General features: G+C 52.8%; 1 protein-coding gene across 2 annotated transcripts in view; it reads left to right on the forward strand.

Moving 5' to 3' along the window:
* KLHL29 (kelch like family member 29) overlaps positions 1-17,286 on the forward strand; it is a 299,865-nt gene that overhangs the window by 77,678 nt on the left and 204,901 nt on the right. For both annotated transcript variants that reach the window (XM_045978999.1, XM_045978998.1), the window contains exon 2: positions 7,267-7,374. The gene's annotated coding sequence lies outside the window, so the exon portion shown is untranslated. The remainder of the gene's footprint in view (positions 1-7,266; positions 7,375-17,286) is intronic.

The raw sequence follows: 17,286 nt of genomic DNA on the forward strand, positions 1-17,286 counted from the left end.
CATGGGGGCCGCCCCACAAAGCTGGGACAAACCTGCCTGGGGCCGTAGACCGTCCTGGAGACAGCTGGGAAGCCAACATATCTGGCCACGTCCAACTTCCTCTGTCCACAGCTGCCACCCGCCAACTGGACGACTGTTCTGTTTTACTCCAAGATTCTAGACAGGCCTTATTGAAATGGTACAGCCTCACAGGCATGTCAGAGAGAACCAAGGGAAGAGACTTGCTCACCTCTGAGTCAGAGTTTGAAGTGGGCAGCGTCACTGAGGCCAACATGGAGGGGGTGAGCCTCTGTGGACGCCCCACCCCATATGGAGACTTGGGGGGTTGCTGGAAAAGAGGGTACTCCTGATCTCACAGCAGCAGGCAGGAGAGGGGAACCCGTTCACACCGCAGTCCACTTGGCGGCATCGGCAGCTGGCCTCCCTTGTCAGTGAATTAGAGATGTCGGCGCCTGTCCCGCCTCTCCCGGGGTCCGCGTGGCGGTCTAATGAAGGGGAGAAGATGCACGAGCACTCCAGAGAGCCCACGGCACCAGGCAAATGGGAGGCGTCCTCATGAAAAGCTTCAATTTATGGGTCTGAAGGAGAAGCAACATCTGGGAAGGAATTATTGCAATTTAAAGGGAGGATGCAGGCCTGTTCATAAGAGTGAAATCTGGAAGCAATGTCTGTTTTTTGGTTTTTTTTTTTTTCCTAGCTGGTTTGTATTCCAGTCATGAAACCATGGTGTGAACTTCCAGATGTGTGAAGCAAAATTGTAGAAAATGAGTTGAGCCTGGTAGGCGTTTTCCTTCCTTCAACAGAGCCTTACTGAGCATCTACTACGTGCCACGTGCTACACACTCCACCAACATCTTCAATGCAGCAAGTCAGGCTGGGGAGGGGTCCCCTGGCATTGCCACCTCCCTCCTCAGCTTGTGGTGTCCAGAAAATGCAAGGGTCATGCCGGCTCCGGTTCCAGTGATAAGCACGTGTGTCCTAACTAGGGTAGAGAGGGCTATGTGGGCTAGCGCTCAGTGGTGGGGCCAAGTAAGACCAGTCCCAGTTAATGCAGTTCCTGAGAGGTCTGCTGTGTAACCAGACACTGAGGGGTGGGTGGGTGGGGGAGGGGGTTGATTCAAAAAAAATTTTTTTCCCTGAAATTTTTCAGTCCTTGTGTCTGACAGAGCCCTATCAAGACACAATTTAGGATCTAATCAGTCTGTGTGTGGGCACCCCATTTTCCTTCTCTGCTCATTCTCCTTGCCCAGACCAGCCAAGAAGGACCTGGAGATGGGCCATCAAGAAACCTCTTTGGGTGACATGCACGCACTGGATACTCGCCAGAAAAGTGTTCAGTAGGAGACGGGGTGAAGGCACGCGGGAGGAGATCCAGGGCGGAAGGCAGGTGTGTGATCACAGAAGGAGAGTCGGGGATGTCCGTGGGGCGGGTAGCCCGGGCGGGGGAGGCTGGACAGCGCCTGGGCTCCCCGGGGCTCCTGCCATGGAGGGATTTGAGGCAGAAATGCCGTGACTATTCTTAGGCGGAGCACAATCCCTGTGGTGACAGCAGGGCCACTCGGAGGCTGTTGCTGGGAGCCCATGAGAGGTGGGGAGGCCTGGGCCCAGCCGCAGGAGGGAGGTGATAGAGAACAGGACGCCATTAAGGACAGTGCTGGGGACGGGGAGCGAGAGAGAGAAGGAGGAACTGGGTTTATAAAGGCTGAGGAAGTGTCAGTGCTGGGCCCTGAGGAAAGGGTCCAGAAGCAGCAGGTCTGGAGAAAGTCAGTGAATGCATGCCAGGAGCCAGAGTGAGGGGTGAGGGCTGTAAATCGAGTCCAGGAGTGAAGGGGGGAAGGGGACACAAAAACTCGCAGATACTACAATGCCTTATGCCCTCCACATCTCCACCCTCCCCGACAAAATCTTACCCTTTCAGAGTTGAATGACACCTGTTAGAAAGAATTTAGATGGAATGGAATGGAATTTTTCTCTTGGTGGGGACAGTGAAAATAAAAAAAGTTGGAGAAACCCTGAGTTAATAGTAACGGAGAACCCGGTGGGCCGCCTTAGTGCTGAGAGAGGCTTCGTGGTAGGCGTGGGGGCCCATCTGTGGCTTCTCCGTTGTGGGAGGGGGTCACTTGGGAAGCTGACCACCGCCGGGGCTGCGGAGAAGTGGGCGAGGGCGTGGGGGGCAGCAGCCAGTCGGGTCGTAGGGTTGGTTTGGGCTCACCAGGACCAGAACAGGATGAGGATATCCTCGGACACCTGTATTTTTATCCAGCCCAGGGGTGGGGAGCACAGAGTGAACACAGGACAGCTCCAATCTTACCATCCATCAGGGCCCCGGGGACAAGGCCGTGGATGAATTTGGAACAAAGCATGGGATGGAAGGCACAAACCTAGAGTTCCAATTCCATTTCCCTCCCTTCTGTATTAGCCGGGTAACTTTGCACCGTTCTTATTCTTCCATCTATAGAATAGGAATAATAACAGTGTTCTACTCATAAACTTCTGAGCAAAATTAAATCAGGAAATGGGCACGAGCGAGGCTTTGTAAACTTCAAACATTATGAAAATTTCGTTATTCTATCTCAGTCAGGAGTCATGGCCTCTGCAGATCCTCTCTTTGAAGAACACAAGCCTGCACAAAGCCTGGCCAGCCAGTGTCTCCCTAGCTTTGGAAATAAGTAATGGATCTCATCAGTGGCAGGTTCTGGCTCCTTAATGGAAAGAGGAAACCTCTGCACTGTGTTGGGCGGGTTCTCACAAAGCACTCCATCTCCGTGCGTCCGTTCTCTTCTTGAAGAGAGGGGCCTTCCGGACCCCTCTGCCCGGGAACTGTCGCAATCTGATGGATAAACCTTTTGAGAGTGTTTATTTTGGGGTTGGCAGGATGCCCGCAGGCTTTGGTGAACCCCTGGTGGATGTTATTAATGGATGGGTTGTTTTTCCCTCTTCTTAAGAGAATGTGAATGAGAGTTCACCCTTGCAAGATACATTCAGAGCAGGTCCCGGAGCCCCCAGTGCCGGGGGTGCCACAGGGTCGAGCCTGGGCCGACGGGAAGGTGGGAGCTGGTTTTCTTCCACGGTTTGCAGCCTCTAGTGGCTTTGTTTTTTCCTTCCGAGGAAGAGAGAATCATTGCTTCCCGGTTGGCTGAGGGCTGGTGAGCTGCCTGGGCGCGGGGCAGTAATTGGGTAGCCTGGTCAAGACCCGGGCAGGGCTAGACTCTGATCCCGCATCAAATGGGAGACTCCCTCATTGGTTTATCCTCTCTTAAGGGCAGTTCCTCTCCAAAAATTGGTATCTTTTATAGGGAAGTAAAAAAAAAATTCCTGGGGCCCTTTATTTGTAATTCTCTTGGCTATCAATTTGGTTCCTGGCAGGAGCCATCTTTATTTATAGACTTAGAGTGAGAATGGTCTCAAGCATTTCTTTAGGTTTAATTTTTAAAGATCTCCCATTGTTCTCAGTTATTTAACCCAAAGACCCCATTGGAGGGAATTTCATATTGGCCCTGTTTATGCCCTGCCAGACCCAATTAGCATCTCTTAAGTGCCTTGACAAGGTGGGGGGCCGGTGTAAGACCGCTTTCACAGGCATTGACTAACCACCCACTGTATTTTTTAAATGAAAGTAAAACATCCCTCATCCCTTGGCTTTTTGTTTATTTATTTTTAAAAGATTTTGTTTATTTATTTGACAGAGAGAGAGAGAGAGAGATCACAAGCAGGCTGGCAGAGAGAGAGGGGAAAGCATGTTCCTCGCCAAGCAGAGAGCCTGATGTGGGGCTTGATCCCAGGACCCCGAGATCACAACCTGAGCTGAAGGCAGAGGCTTAACCCTCTGAGCCACCCAGGCGCCCCATCCCTTGGCTTTTTAATTGCATTTTCCTTGGCCCTGGACGCTGCCCTTTGATGATGAAATGAGTGGAAGAGAAGGGGTCAGTTTGACCACAGATGTCAAAGTCAAGGCCGCAGGCCGTGCCTTTGCCTCACCTGGAGATGGAAAACCATACCCGTCTCCCTGTTGTTTCCTGGGTTTGTTCTTTTGGGTTTTTTTAAGATTTTATTTATTTATTTGAGAGAAAGACAGAGAGAGTGAGCAAGTGAGAGAGAGAGAGAAGCACCAGCCAGGGGAGGAACAGAGAAGCAGACTCCCCACTGAGCAAGGAGCCTGATGCGGGACTCGATCCCAGGACCTCAGATCATGATCTGAGCCAAAGGCAGACACTTAACCAACTGAGCCACCCAGGCGTCCCTCCTGGGTCCATTCTTGATAGGCGCTGTGGCCAGAGACTCAAATATTAAGATAATGTCTGTTCTCCGGGTGCCCTGGGTTTGACTGCGAGGAGCAGAGGTTGGGTAGATAGAAGTGCAAGAGGAGATAAGTGAAATCACTGGGACATCAACTAAGGCCAGACAGGAGCTCAGAGCAGCTAGAAACCCCTTGAGGGAGCAGTTTCTGGTTGGGGGGCCGGGGGCAAAGATGTCAGCCAGGAGGTGCTCCTTGCCCGGGGTGGTGCAGTCGGTCGTGGAAATGCTGGACAGTGATCCTGCTGCTGCTAATTTTGTATCTGTTTCTGTAGTTCCAAGAGTGAGAAGGAAGGTTCCTAGATATTAAATACCTTAGCCCGTGTCACAAAACTAAGGGGCAGGTTGGGATTCCACCTGATCCCTGATTCCAAAGCCCTGCTCTCCGCTGCCCCCAAAAACGTACCATCTGGGGTCTTAATAAGAAATCGTCACGTTGAAATGTGCGGTTGGAAGGGAGTCAGACAGGGCTGCTCATAAGATGGGAGCTTGGGGTACAGAGACCACACTATGGCCGTCCCCAGAGCACGACAGGGTGGGGCAGTTTCCAGCTAGAAGCTAGGGCACAGAGAGGATGCTCTGTGGGGCCCACCGCACCCCAGCCTCACCCGTGACCTTCAGGGGGGTCACGGCCAGCCTGTGAAGTCACTGCAAGGAGGGAGGCAAGTAGGGGAATAAACACCCAGCCCCACACCAGTCCCCAGTCTCCTGGTGTCTATACCGGCTGCACCTATCCAGGAGTCTCAGGGTCTCTGAGCTTCAGTGATGCCCTCTGTGCAGATCAGGGGACACACAGCATGGAAAGCAGACCTGGGCAAGACACCCAGCACAACCTGTCACATCTAACGTGTCAGCTCATGTCAGGATCTCTCCATAAGCACATTAGGGAAAAGTCCCAAAGAACTCAGCCTCATGTATAGTGTATTTTCGTCCAGGACTTTGGTTCCGTTACGTCCTCTAGAAGTGGCCTCTGGGGACCACAGAGGAGGAAAGACAAGGCCACTGTCCACAGAGCAACCTGGGCAGCCCTGGTGGCTCATCTCCTTCCACTGCCCCTCCAAGCCCCAGCCTGGCCTTTGCCCTGTTCATCTCGCACAGCCTGGAGTGCTGAGCAATCTGGGCGGAAGGGATGGCAAGCAGATTAAGCTGACAGACCTGGGAGGTCTGTCTCCAGAGAATGAGAGCTCCTTCTAGAGCTGGGTTGCCAGCAATTGGGCTCTCAGTTAGTAGCATTTACAGTGGCCTGCAAGGCCCTGCATGATCTAGATATTCACCTCTCCAGCTGAATGTCCTTCTGGACTCTCCCTGTCCAGCCACAGTGGGCTCCTTGCTGGCCCAGGAACATGACAGTTATGCTCCCTCCACCACCATCCCCACCCCAGGACATTTGCACTGGCGCTTCTCACTGCCAAATGCTCAACCCCGGATTCCCACATGGCCCAGTCCCTCATCCCCTTCACGTGAGCTCAGTCCCCTGACACTCATCTTCTGCTCTGTCTTCTCTAATGCATACCACTGCCTATCTTTTCATATTTATTGCTTAAGCTTATTGTTTATTCTATGTTTCCCTCCACTAGATGAGCTCCCTTAGGGCAGGAATTTTTTTTCTCTCTCTCTTTTGTTCATTTATGTATCCCCAGTGCCTAGAACATTGCCTGACACACAGCAGATACTCAACAAATACTTATGGAATGAATGAATGAATAAAATTCTCAAGGATCTAAAAACCATCTGACTGCTGTCTCCCAGACCTCTCTCTTCACCAACACGTATCTGCCAAGGATCTTTCCCAGAAATACATTGATCGTTTATTATCACCAGTACTGTCGATACTTTGTGGCCAAAGCGATCGATGTATCCACACGCTTCCCATTGGCTTGGTCGAGAAAAAGTACTCACGACTTTGGCTCTGTGTCAGAATTAAATGGTGACCTTGGCTTCCTTCGCTTCCCCGCAGAGGTTATTTCTTAATCGTAAAGGGAACGCTCTCTCCTTGGAAAAAAATAATATTTTTGCCACCTTCAGCTTGAAAATGGCTATTTGATATGGCTTGCGTGTGTCTCCCTCAATGGCAGCTGGGAAAGCTCGGGTGGAGAGAGGCTCTGAGAGAGACCCGTTGCGTTGGTGGAGAGAAGCTCGTTGCAAGGTGGAATTAGTTTACAATAACTTATTTACCTGTCCAAATCCCTCATATCACATTAAAGCTTTCCCCTGCTATCCAGGACTCTGGAGTGCTAAGAGGAAACAGGAAAATCAATTGCTAATGATATATTCAGTTCAGAAAAATATATCGATTCCTGGGTAATGACAGCCGTGTTTTTGCAGTGGAGGTTGCCATTCCTTGTCGTGAAGACAGCTTTCACATATATTAGATTTGAAAGAGAGAACTGGGAATAGCCCTGCCTCACCATAACAGATAGGCTCTTTCTACTAGGTATTAAATCTATATATTTTTTTTAAATTTATTCTCTCCAGGGAACCCATCCTTTGCTTCCTCAAGGTCTTCTTGCCCATTATCTAAAAGAAGTAGTGATTTGCTTTTGTAATTCTAGAGTTTGTGTCCTCTTCTCTTTTCAGCGTCAGATTAAAGACCTAAATTTCATGTTTCTCCCTGTCTTTGGAGTCTCTTGGCTTGAATCAGATGGAGGGCAATGCCATTATTCTCCCTTACCCATCCTAGTGGCTGGGCCGTGGGAATTAAGGCTTTGTGTGTTTGGGGGACGGAGGAGGGACCTCTAGGGTCTGCCTCTTGGGGTTCTCTGCTGCCCACTTGACCACCGCCCTTGCCTGGGAGTACCCATGGCAGTGTTTGGGCACACCCCATGTGAAAGGGTCCACACTCCGAAATCCAACACAGGGACAAGCGCCCGCATGGGTGGGGACTGTCTAAGATACTGTAATTCCAAAGAGACTTTTCTGCAGACGATGATACCTTTTCCCACCCCAGCCCCATGCTTTTCCTTCTCGTTCTAGACTGTCTGGCCTCCCGGTGATGCTCACACTGTGCTAAGTGTTGGTTGCCATCGAGGTTTTTGCATCCTGGGGACGAATCCTGAGCTTGCCAGAGACGGACATCAAAAGGTAAGTCTGCTCCGCTCGCCTGCACATAAGGAAGGCATCAGACCTGGGCACTGACAGCTACCTTCTCTAACACTGATTTTCCAGGGCCAGTGAGGAGGCAAACAGAGGGTCCTCTCTGCCTTCTGGTCATGGGGATTTTTATATAGATGTGGGATTAGAACCCAGCAAAGACACTGGACCCCAAACCCCCTGGAAACAATCTATGAGCATGACGGGAGCTCTTCCCGCTCCCCAGGAGGGGGGATCCATTCCCCAGGAGGGTCAGCCAGCAGCTAGGGGACCTTTAAGCTCCTCGAAACTGTAATACTTCCTTGGCAATTTAACTTTCCTTGTTATTGAAGTAGTAGTATTCGATATCAGTAAAGGGCTATTTGTTCATTGTAAAAATTCTTTAAAAATAGCACTTAAAATTACAGAAATTGCTTACAGTCATAATCCCGAGACACAACTGTGTTGGTGTCCCTTTCCTGGCTTCCTTTCTTTGCACGTATGTAAAGTGTACATGCATCCACTCACGCGTGCACACACTCACACATGGGATCACGCTGCACATGTGGCTCGGTGGCGCACTCTTTCGACGCTATGATATGTCACACGTACCCTTCTTATGCCAGTAAACACAAATCGATAGCATTTTTGAACTCTGCATACCATCTGGATATAACAGTCTCCACAATTTACTTGCCCAGTGCCCTAATGGTGGGCATTTAGCATATTTTTAAATTTCGCTCCTACAAATAATAACACAACGAACATTTTTGCATATATATATATCTTAGCATAGTGATTTGATTATTTCCTTGGATTAAATTTATAGAGGTCTGGCCTCAAAGTTTGATTGAGGATTTCCAAACCTAGATTGTAAAGACCAGGTAGCCAGGAGAGTTGGGGGGAAGATGGCCTACTGTGCGGGCAGAAATCCGATGGAGAGAATCAGTGAGAATGCTTGAACACCGACCCAGCAGGCCAGGACTGCCCCCACAGAAGCAGGGAGGCCTGGAGAAGGATGCTCCAGGATTCCGCAGCTCTAGGATTCTGAATTGCGGGTAGCCATGATTGTCAGCAAGAAGCGGGAGGAGCTCCAGGCTGGGCCTGGACCAGCTGCCAAAATGGGAGAGACGTCCACTGGGCACCCAGCCTGCTGCCACTGAGCAGCCCAACGGGGACAGCCAGCGGGGGCAGTTGGGTTTCTGGCTTTGGGAGTTTTGGGGCTGTTGGTGAGCATCCAACGGTCCCTCCAAGCAACTGAACCGCCGTCCTGGTTAGTTGTCCCAGGGCCTAGGTTACTTGCTTTGCTTCTGTGACTGTCATGTGAGAGGAGGGGAGCTGGAAAGCCAGACAGATCTGGTGACAGTGGCATCTTGGATCCGATGACGATGGCATCCCCAGCTCCTAGAGGGGGCAGACCTGGAGATGAGTGTCTGAGACCAAGGCATGCTGTTCCCAAAAGTCAGCTTTCCAAGGAGAAGCCTTCAAGTCTTAGACGCCGTGAGTGTGGCAGCAGTAAAGGGCGTCTTGAGACCCAGGGGAAAGGGTTTGACAGCCTTTATCTTGGAATCTTCTGTTCCTTCCCACTGACGCAGGGTGGCACATGGCTCTTGTTCATCCCAGGCTCCAAGAAGCATGTATTATAGCATAGGGAGGGATGTGGATAGGATACGTCATGGATCCAGCCCTGGACTGGTGTCCCCACCGCGAACTCACGTCAGTCTTCCCTACCACCTGGCCAGTTCCTGGAGGATGGGAATCACATCTGATACGTCCCGAGTTCCCCCGCCACCACCCCCGCACAACACCTGCCAGGGCTGTCGGTAAACACATCCCTGCACACACAGCCACAAGGGTTCCTGGGAACACCGGAGCACGTGGCCTGCTGCCCGGTCGTGCTTTTCCCTTTCCCTCACGTGCAGGGCTTCACTGATTCCCAAGAAGATAGGAGTCTCCACAACCTGGTCTGTCCCCTGGTGACCAGTGGAAAGAACGATCACTTTCCTATGGAAACTGGGCCGCATCACCGGGCTGTGTGCACCTGCAGCCAAGGGGGCCCCGCCCTGCTGCAAAGCTGGGAGGGCTGCGCTGTGCTTGTCAGGGGCCCAGAGTGCAGTGCCAGGACGGGCTAGTACGAGTGAAACCTGATCCCTGCACTGCAGTGTGGGAGCCTGGCTGGGCAGGAGCTCAGGGGAGGTAGAGCTGAGGACCTGCTTTGTGCGGAACCCAAGGCTGAGCCAAGAATGATGTTAACAGACACCTAGACTTTGGCGGTGGTGAAGGGCAACCACGGGTCCCCATCAGTGCTGATGAGCGCCCCTCTGCGGCCTCCCCCACCTCCATCCCTGCCCCGCAATGCCCACCCAGGCCCCTTATCCCCCTGCGTGCCCTACATCCTGAGAGGACACTGCAGCTGCCTCCAGAGCTGATGGGACTTGGAACTCTTCCATTAGAGGACGCCGCATGCCGTGCCCTGGACTTCCGCACTCTCTGGCGGCTTCACCGGCGAAGCCATTCTGAAGGTGCCCTTGCCAACCGCACTCCTGCACCCCACCCCCCGCACCCCTTCCCTCTCAACAGCCCGGCTTCATTCCCTCCTCTTCCTTCTCTCTCATCCATCACCTTTGGCTTCCATGGCTCCCACCCAAAGACAGACCCGTGGGCAGACATCTCAGCGCCGCCTTCCCCAACACATCCACTCTGGCACCGACCTGTCCTTCGTCCTTGCTTCCTCTCGCAGCTCCACCCTGGGAACCTCGGCAGCCCCCACCCACTGGGCTCTGGGTGCTCAGCCCTCTGAGGAGGCCATGGAACCCCTTCAACGCCCTCCCCACAGATCCTTCCGCAGAGCCCCACCTTTCCCATCATCGCCAAGACCTCCGCCTGCCCTGTCCACCTAACGGTCAGCCAGTGACCTCCCTGCTAGCTTCAAGGAGACCAAGAGTCTCTCTCTCTCGGCTTGGGGGGCCGTGTCACTCCGTCTTTGTGGCCCCTCTTCCTCCTCCTGCCTGGAAGTGAGAGCACTGGTGCTAGAAGATTCTCCTCTGCTTTTTCCTTTACTCCCACTGCTTCACCTGTCCCTGGGGCTTCATTCTGTCCTAAGGTCCTGACTGCCTCTCCAGAGCCAAGGAACTGGTCACGACCTGTCTGATTTGCATCCCAGACCCGGCCTGGCCAACACGAAGCTGCCTCGCGCTCTGCAGCCTTTGGGGATCTTGTCACTCGCACCTTCCTGAGCTGCACTTCTCACCTTCCTTCCTGGACCATGCGCTCCGTAAAGACAGGGACTGTCCCCTTGTCTCCACATCGTGAGATCCGATAGTCTTGGTTCCAAGATCATAGGACCACAGGACAGAGTGGCCTCATAGGCAGTGGATGGACAGGACCTGGACTGGGAGGCAGCCACTGGGCTCTCGTCCCAACTCTGCACTAACTCTGGGCGAGCCCCGTCGAGCTGCTGAGTCTCCCATCTCGTCTGCTTTCGCTGAGGGCAACCCCTGACCTTCCTAGTCCCCGGGAGAAGACGGGCACGTCTTCCTGGGCCGGAAATGCCAGCTCTCAGTGAACGCTGAAGTCACCTGGAGAGGCTTGAAAACCTACAGATGCCCAGTTCTGCCCCCAGACCTTCTAATTTAACTGTTGTTGTGAGGATGGGCATCAGTGCACTTTACACTTAACACTGCTCCCAACTCACAGGTGTTCCCCAATTCCTGGACTCTAAGCCTTGAATTGACATGGACATTACAGAGATCAGCAGAACAATGTTCCTGGATGATACGTCATTTATTTACTCTTTTCAGATATTCTAAAACCTACCCCCTGGATCATGCCACCCAAAAGCCTGGTACTTTGCCCATCTCACTGTCAACCCCGGGCACCTCGCCCCAACCCCGGAACATTTTCACATGAACCCTACGGGCTGTTAAAAACATCTTCTTTTCCTATCGATGGTACCGATATGCCCACATTCAGGATTTTGTGGTGGTTAATGTATATCCTGTCCCTGTGCTCCCTTTGCTGGGCCCCTTGGGAGAAGTGCCTCTGACATCAGCATGAATTCTTCTCCCCAGCCTTGTCATAGGACCTCATATCAAATCGTCTTGTAGCATCAGCTTCTTGTTTGCCTCTTCCGAGTCAGAACAGTGGCTCTCAACTCTGGCTGCATATTCAAATCACCTGGGGACATTTTATTTATTTATTTTTAAAGATTTTATTTACTTATTTGACAGAGAGAGATCACAAGTAGGCAGAGAGGCAGGCAGAGGGGGTGGGGGGAGCCAGGTTCCCCGATGAGCAGAGAGCCTGATGCAGGGCTCGATCCCAGGACACTGAGACCATGACCTGAGCCGAAGGCAGATGCTTAACCCACTGAGCCACCCAGGCACCACTCCTGGCGACATTTTAAAACACTCTGTTATCCACCTAGATGCCCCAGATCAGTTAGATCAAAATCTCTCACGATGGGACCCAGGCATAGGTATTTTGGGGAGGCTCCCTGCGATTCCAGTGGGAGGCCATGGTCAGAGGCACCGCCAAGCCTGGAGGCAAATCTGTGACCCACCTGTAGCACACATGCAGAACTTTCTAGATCTGGTTTCAGGGAGGCAGCACCGCCTGCACCATTTCCTGTTCCTACACTCATCGGTCCCTCTCCTGTTTTGGATTGTCTCGTCTCCTTACACGCGTCCCTGTAAGTTACTGTCTGTCCTTCCTGGAACAGGGTGAGGAGAGAATAGGCTAGAAAGCCTCGTGCTTTTCTCTGGTGCGGCCCTGGCACAGCTCCCATCCCCAGCTCAGACCTCCAAGGAGAGAGGGTCAGAGACCACTTCCCCACCCACGGGTGCCAGTTCAGCACCCCCGTTCTGGAAATCCCAGATGGGGTCATCGCCCCCAGTTTTGCCAAGAGCTGTCCAAGGCCCTGAATGAGACTCGATGGGTCTGCAGCATCTGGGTGCTGATGGGGGACCGGGGCAGAGAGAGGACTGGGGGGAGGTGGTGTCACAGTATCCAGGACAGTGGCTGTGCACACTGGTCTGCTCCCCTTGGTCTGCAAGACTCGGCCCCTTTGATGAATGACATGCTGAGGTCATCTTTCAAGGGCAAGAGATGTCCCAGGAGTGGCATCCTTCTGCATTTCTGGAAGCAGTGCTGTTCGGGAAGAGCAGGTACTCGGTGCAGTTCCCATTAGTTAGCAGGACTGGGGCGGGGCGCACACAGCGCTTCACTCTAGCTGCAAAACCTCGTTTGGCACCTGAGCTAGAAATAGCTTATCTGCAAACCTCAGAGTTTATTTTTGTGGCCAAGTTTGATTTTCCAAGCGACCTGTCTCCTTCCTTACCTTGAGTGTGCCCCAGTGGCCAGGGTTGCTGGGAACAGTTGCGAGTTTGTGCCCTACAGGAGGGCACCTGGCCCGGGGGGTGTGGGGACTGACCCAGCCTGCACCTTGCAAGTTCAGCTGTGTACTATGAGTGCTCAGAGGGAGGCACGCTAATTTGCACAGAATTTTAATTTGCACAGAAATCTCATTTGCACAGAAATACCAAGTAGGCTAGTAATGGCCCCACCACCAGAGCCCTGCTCGGGGAAAGCACCATGCATCCATCTGTCCAGGGACTGCGCGAAAATGCTCCTAACTACTGTGTTTCTATGGCTTCTTGATCATCTCATGTACCAGTCTGTCCTCCACAAACATTAGCTGAACACCTATTACGTGTCAAGCTCAAAACCCAGAAAAAAAACTGTCCTTCCTCACACCCACCATGACCCAAGAGGCCTAAAGAGGACAGGTCATCCAGACCTATGCCGTTCCCCCCGCCCACCTGAAGGGGAGACGAATCACCAGCAGCAGCCAGAGGCCACTCCACTGTCTCACCGTGTCCTGTTGTCCAGGCCACAGCTAATGCTAGCTGCTGGTACCTCCCTCCTGCCCTGGGTGCTGAAAGCGTTGGGGGCTTATGTCTCACTCACAGAGCAATGGTTTGCCAATGCACGGTAGACACAGCCTAGCACCTTCACGAGCTGGGGATTTTTTTGTTTTTTGTGTGTGTGTGCGTGGTTTTTTTTTTTTTTTTTTTTTTTGTAGCAACTCATTTAGATAAAAGCATCTGGTTCACAAGGAAGTAACAACAACAAAAAAATCATTAAAAGCATATTTCTGCTTTTACAGAGTAACCTAGTAACAGCATAGGAGGTAACAATTAACCCGCCCCCGCCCCCCCTTCTCCAGGTAGTCAGGAAGGTGCTCTAAGTGGGAAATGAAAGCCAGGACCCAGAGAGGATCCATCCTTAGATCGGCGCTCACGACGTGCACGACGCGCCAGCCGGCGGCAGAGCCTTGCCCTCCCATTAGCGTGTAGAGGAGGCACCCTGCCTCTCCATCCCAGAATAAGCAGCATGATGATTTATTTAGCACCAGTTCAAGCCTTTCCAAAATGCACTCAGAGTGCTCTGCCATCTTGCACAGGGGTACGTGCTCCTGACTTTGTGAATCAGGCAAGGTAAATCAGACCCCAAGCCAGCCAGCCTAACTCACCTCCTGTGACTCCCTTCCCCCCTCGATGCTCTCACACGCACAGCCTCTGTTCCCATGCAGACAGACCCTGTGCTCCTAACAGACCCTGCCTGGGTGCGTCACGTGTCCCGCGAGCCCGAACATCCTGGAAAAGCCTCTCCCATCCCCGCCCATCTCCTGGCAGAGAGCTCCCAGACACCCACTCACGGGAATCTTCTCTCCTCGGATTTCCTGACGCAGTTCCTCTCCCTGACAGCTGTTCGCGTCTTCCCAGGTCAAGTGTAGTCCTTTCACTGTCCAGTGCGCTCGAGGCATTCCCCAACCATTGTGAGCTCTCAGGGTGAGGGGCGGGCGGCCAAGCTCCCACAGAGCTGAGCACATAATGAGCACTGAAAAGGAGCTGATGGTAGAAAAAGCCCACTCACACGGCCCATGCCTCTGCTTATTTGCCCCTGAGTCCTTCAGCCTCTCTGCTCCATTTCTATCTGGGGACCCTTGTACCTGGCACCTGGCTCTCGTCTCTTCTGGCCTGGGAGACAGCTGGCAGTGCCTCGAGGGCAGGGGCTGTGTCTCGGTCACTGGGTCCCTCCCCAGAGCCTGGCACAAAGAACACTCTCCAATGTTTGTAGGATGAGTTAGGGGCATGTGGGAGGGGCCTATCTATTCAACCTGTCTCTCTTGTGCGTTCAAGGGCCAGCCACAGATCACAGGGCCCACCTTAGGCGGGGAGAGGGTGGTGCACTGACCTTGTCCTTGCAAGGCCACTGTCCCCTGGGGGTACCACACGCCCTAGGTTAGGGTTTTCCTTCTGCTGTTCCAAGCACAGTCCAGGAGGAAATAGGCCTCCCTGAATCCCGCTGGAACCCAGGATCTCAATATGCTTGATCTCACATTCAAGCCACATTTAGAAGGTGCGTCCCCTATCCAAAGGGGTCTCACAGCATTGCATCCATTCATTTGGGAAACATGTCTAGTAAACAATATGGCGTCATGGTCAAGAGCACAGATGGTGGACCCGGACTGCCTGGTCCTGATCCCAGCCCTGCCGCTTACCTGCTGTGCAACTTCTAATGTATTATTGAAACTCCCTTTGCTTCAGCTTCTTCATCTGCAAAATCAGGATTGTAATAACACCCACATCATATGACGGTTGTAAGGATTAAAGAGTTCATGTAGCCTAACGCCTAGCATGGCGCCAGAAACGTAGTCCTCTACAAAGTTTTGCTGTTACTATTCTCGGGGGCTAGGACTCCACCTGAGTCATGAACTGAATTCATAGTCTCTTCAGGACCCAAGGTGCTTTCAAGGAAGGTATGGTTGTGCCCATCCCCCTCTCCCCCCACCTCCCCCAGTCCCCGACTTTCCTCCCCTCTCCCCGCCCCCCCTCCCCTTCCCCCCATACGGGAATTTCCTATCTTCTCATAGTCCTGGTGCACTTTTCCTTTTAGGGAAGACATGGCAGCCTTTGGATCACACTCCCACAGAGAACTCTATCCTGTGGAAGGAGCTTTTTCCAGAATGAAGTGAACCCGAACCATGTGGGGTGGTCTTTAGGGCAAGGTTAGCTTCTTCTAGGTAGAGACATATCATCAGCACTCATGCAATGAGCTTCCCTCAGGCCTGGAGTCATAAAAGGTCTGAAACGCTCAATCATCCTGTAGTTCTTCCTTGCTGAATGCAGTTAGTCTGGCAGGGGATTTCTGCTCCCAGGGAGGTGGCCCTCCTTAGCCCACGGGGACCCCAAGCAGCCACAGAGCTACATCCTGATTCTGCGTGGATGGTGCCCTCCAGACCATCCCAGGGCCCCTCCTACTCACTTGGGACACAGGGGTGGGAGGAGATCTCCCAGGACCTGTTCCAGACCCATTTCATTCCCCACCCATGTACCCATGACCTCTCGAAGAGAGGACCTAACCTAGTGCCCAGCCCACAACTGCCCCAGCTACCTACACCCAGACGTTGGAGAAATGACCACCAGAGACCCTGGGGCTTGACCCCACCCAGGGCTGCCTCTGGGACCTGAGAGCATGTCTTTACCCCACTCTGGATTTCAGTTTCTTTATCTGTATAATGTTGGGTTTACGGTCTATTCCCAAGGACCAGTCAGGCTCTGTCCTAGGAGTGACACTCTGGCTGTGGACACATGGGGGCTTCTGGGACTCCCCACAATTAGCACTGTGGCTTCAAAAGGTACGTCAGCATGTCCTTGGGGCAGCTGTCATTAACAATTAGGAAGTCATTATCTGGTAAATAATTCATAACCCGAGAGATGGGATAAGCCTCCAATAAACAATAATCCATTTAGAGGGGGGCTTGGCAAGGGCTAGGGCTGCCACGGTGGTGTGGTCCCATCCCTGTCTCTGGTGTCAGCACAGCCCGCAGTTACAGACTTCCCGCAGCCCTCCCTGCTCACCCCTGACCAAAGGCATCAGCCCTCCTCTGGCCTCAGGCAGGACGTTGTGCCTAGAGTAACAATACTGAGTGATTGTGCCAAGGACTGTGCTGAACGACAGACCTGCACATTCTCCTTGAATCCTTTCAAGAGCTGTTGGCGGGCGTGGGTGGTGTTGTCGTCCCCCTTTGCAGACAGCACACTGAGGTTCAGAGAAATGAACATTTTACCCAAGGTCTGAGCTGAGATCGGAAAGTGCTGGGCCGGGATTCATGTCGGTATGATGTGAGAGCTCTCCTTCAGGGTCAGGATGTCCACTCTCCCCACTAGGAGCTTCGACCTCCCATCGTGTGTCTGGCCTTTGTCTGCATGTGACCTGTGCCCTCCCAGCTGAACTGGGAGCCCCAGAGCCTCTGTTCCCCTCTCCTGTCTTCCTAAGCAAGGAGGGGGGGCCTCGAGGTGTTTCACAGAGGCTTCAAACCACAGCCTCTGGGCCAGCTGCCTAGCTAATGGTGTGGTTAGCCTTGGCAGTGAACGCCAAACCAAGGGCATTTCAGAAGGGGAGCAGGTGTGCCTTCAGGACACTGTACGGGAATTTCCTATCTTCTCATAGTCCTGGTGCACTTTTCCTTTTAGGGAAGACATGGCAGCCTTTGGGTCACATTCCCACAGAGAACTCTATCCTGTGGAAGGAGTTTTTTCCAGAATGAAGTGAACCCGAACCATGTGGGTTGGTCTTTAGGGCAAGGTTAGCTTCTTCTAGCTAGAGACACATCATGCACCCATGCAATGAGCTTCCCTAAGGCCTGGAGTCATGAAAGGTCTGAAACGCTCTTCTCGACTACCAGAGCCCCTGTGAGTTGGGAGCTTCCAGGAGCTGGGTGGACTTGCTGGATGCTAGGCCTACTAATTGTCACACATCTGGAATGTTGCACAAACCTCCAGGGCCCAGCCGTGTGGTAGAGGAAGCCAAGTGGTTTGCAGGCATGCAAATTTCTCAGTAGCTGTGGTCACCAGCCCA

Source organism: Meles meles, chromosome 15 (assembly GCF_922984935.1).
Source record: "Meles meles chromosome 15, mMelMel3.1 paternal haplotype, whole genome shotgun sequence".
NCBI classification, from domain to species: domain Eukaryota; kingdom Metazoa; phylum Chordata; class Mammalia; order Carnivora; family Mustelidae; genus Meles; species Meles meles.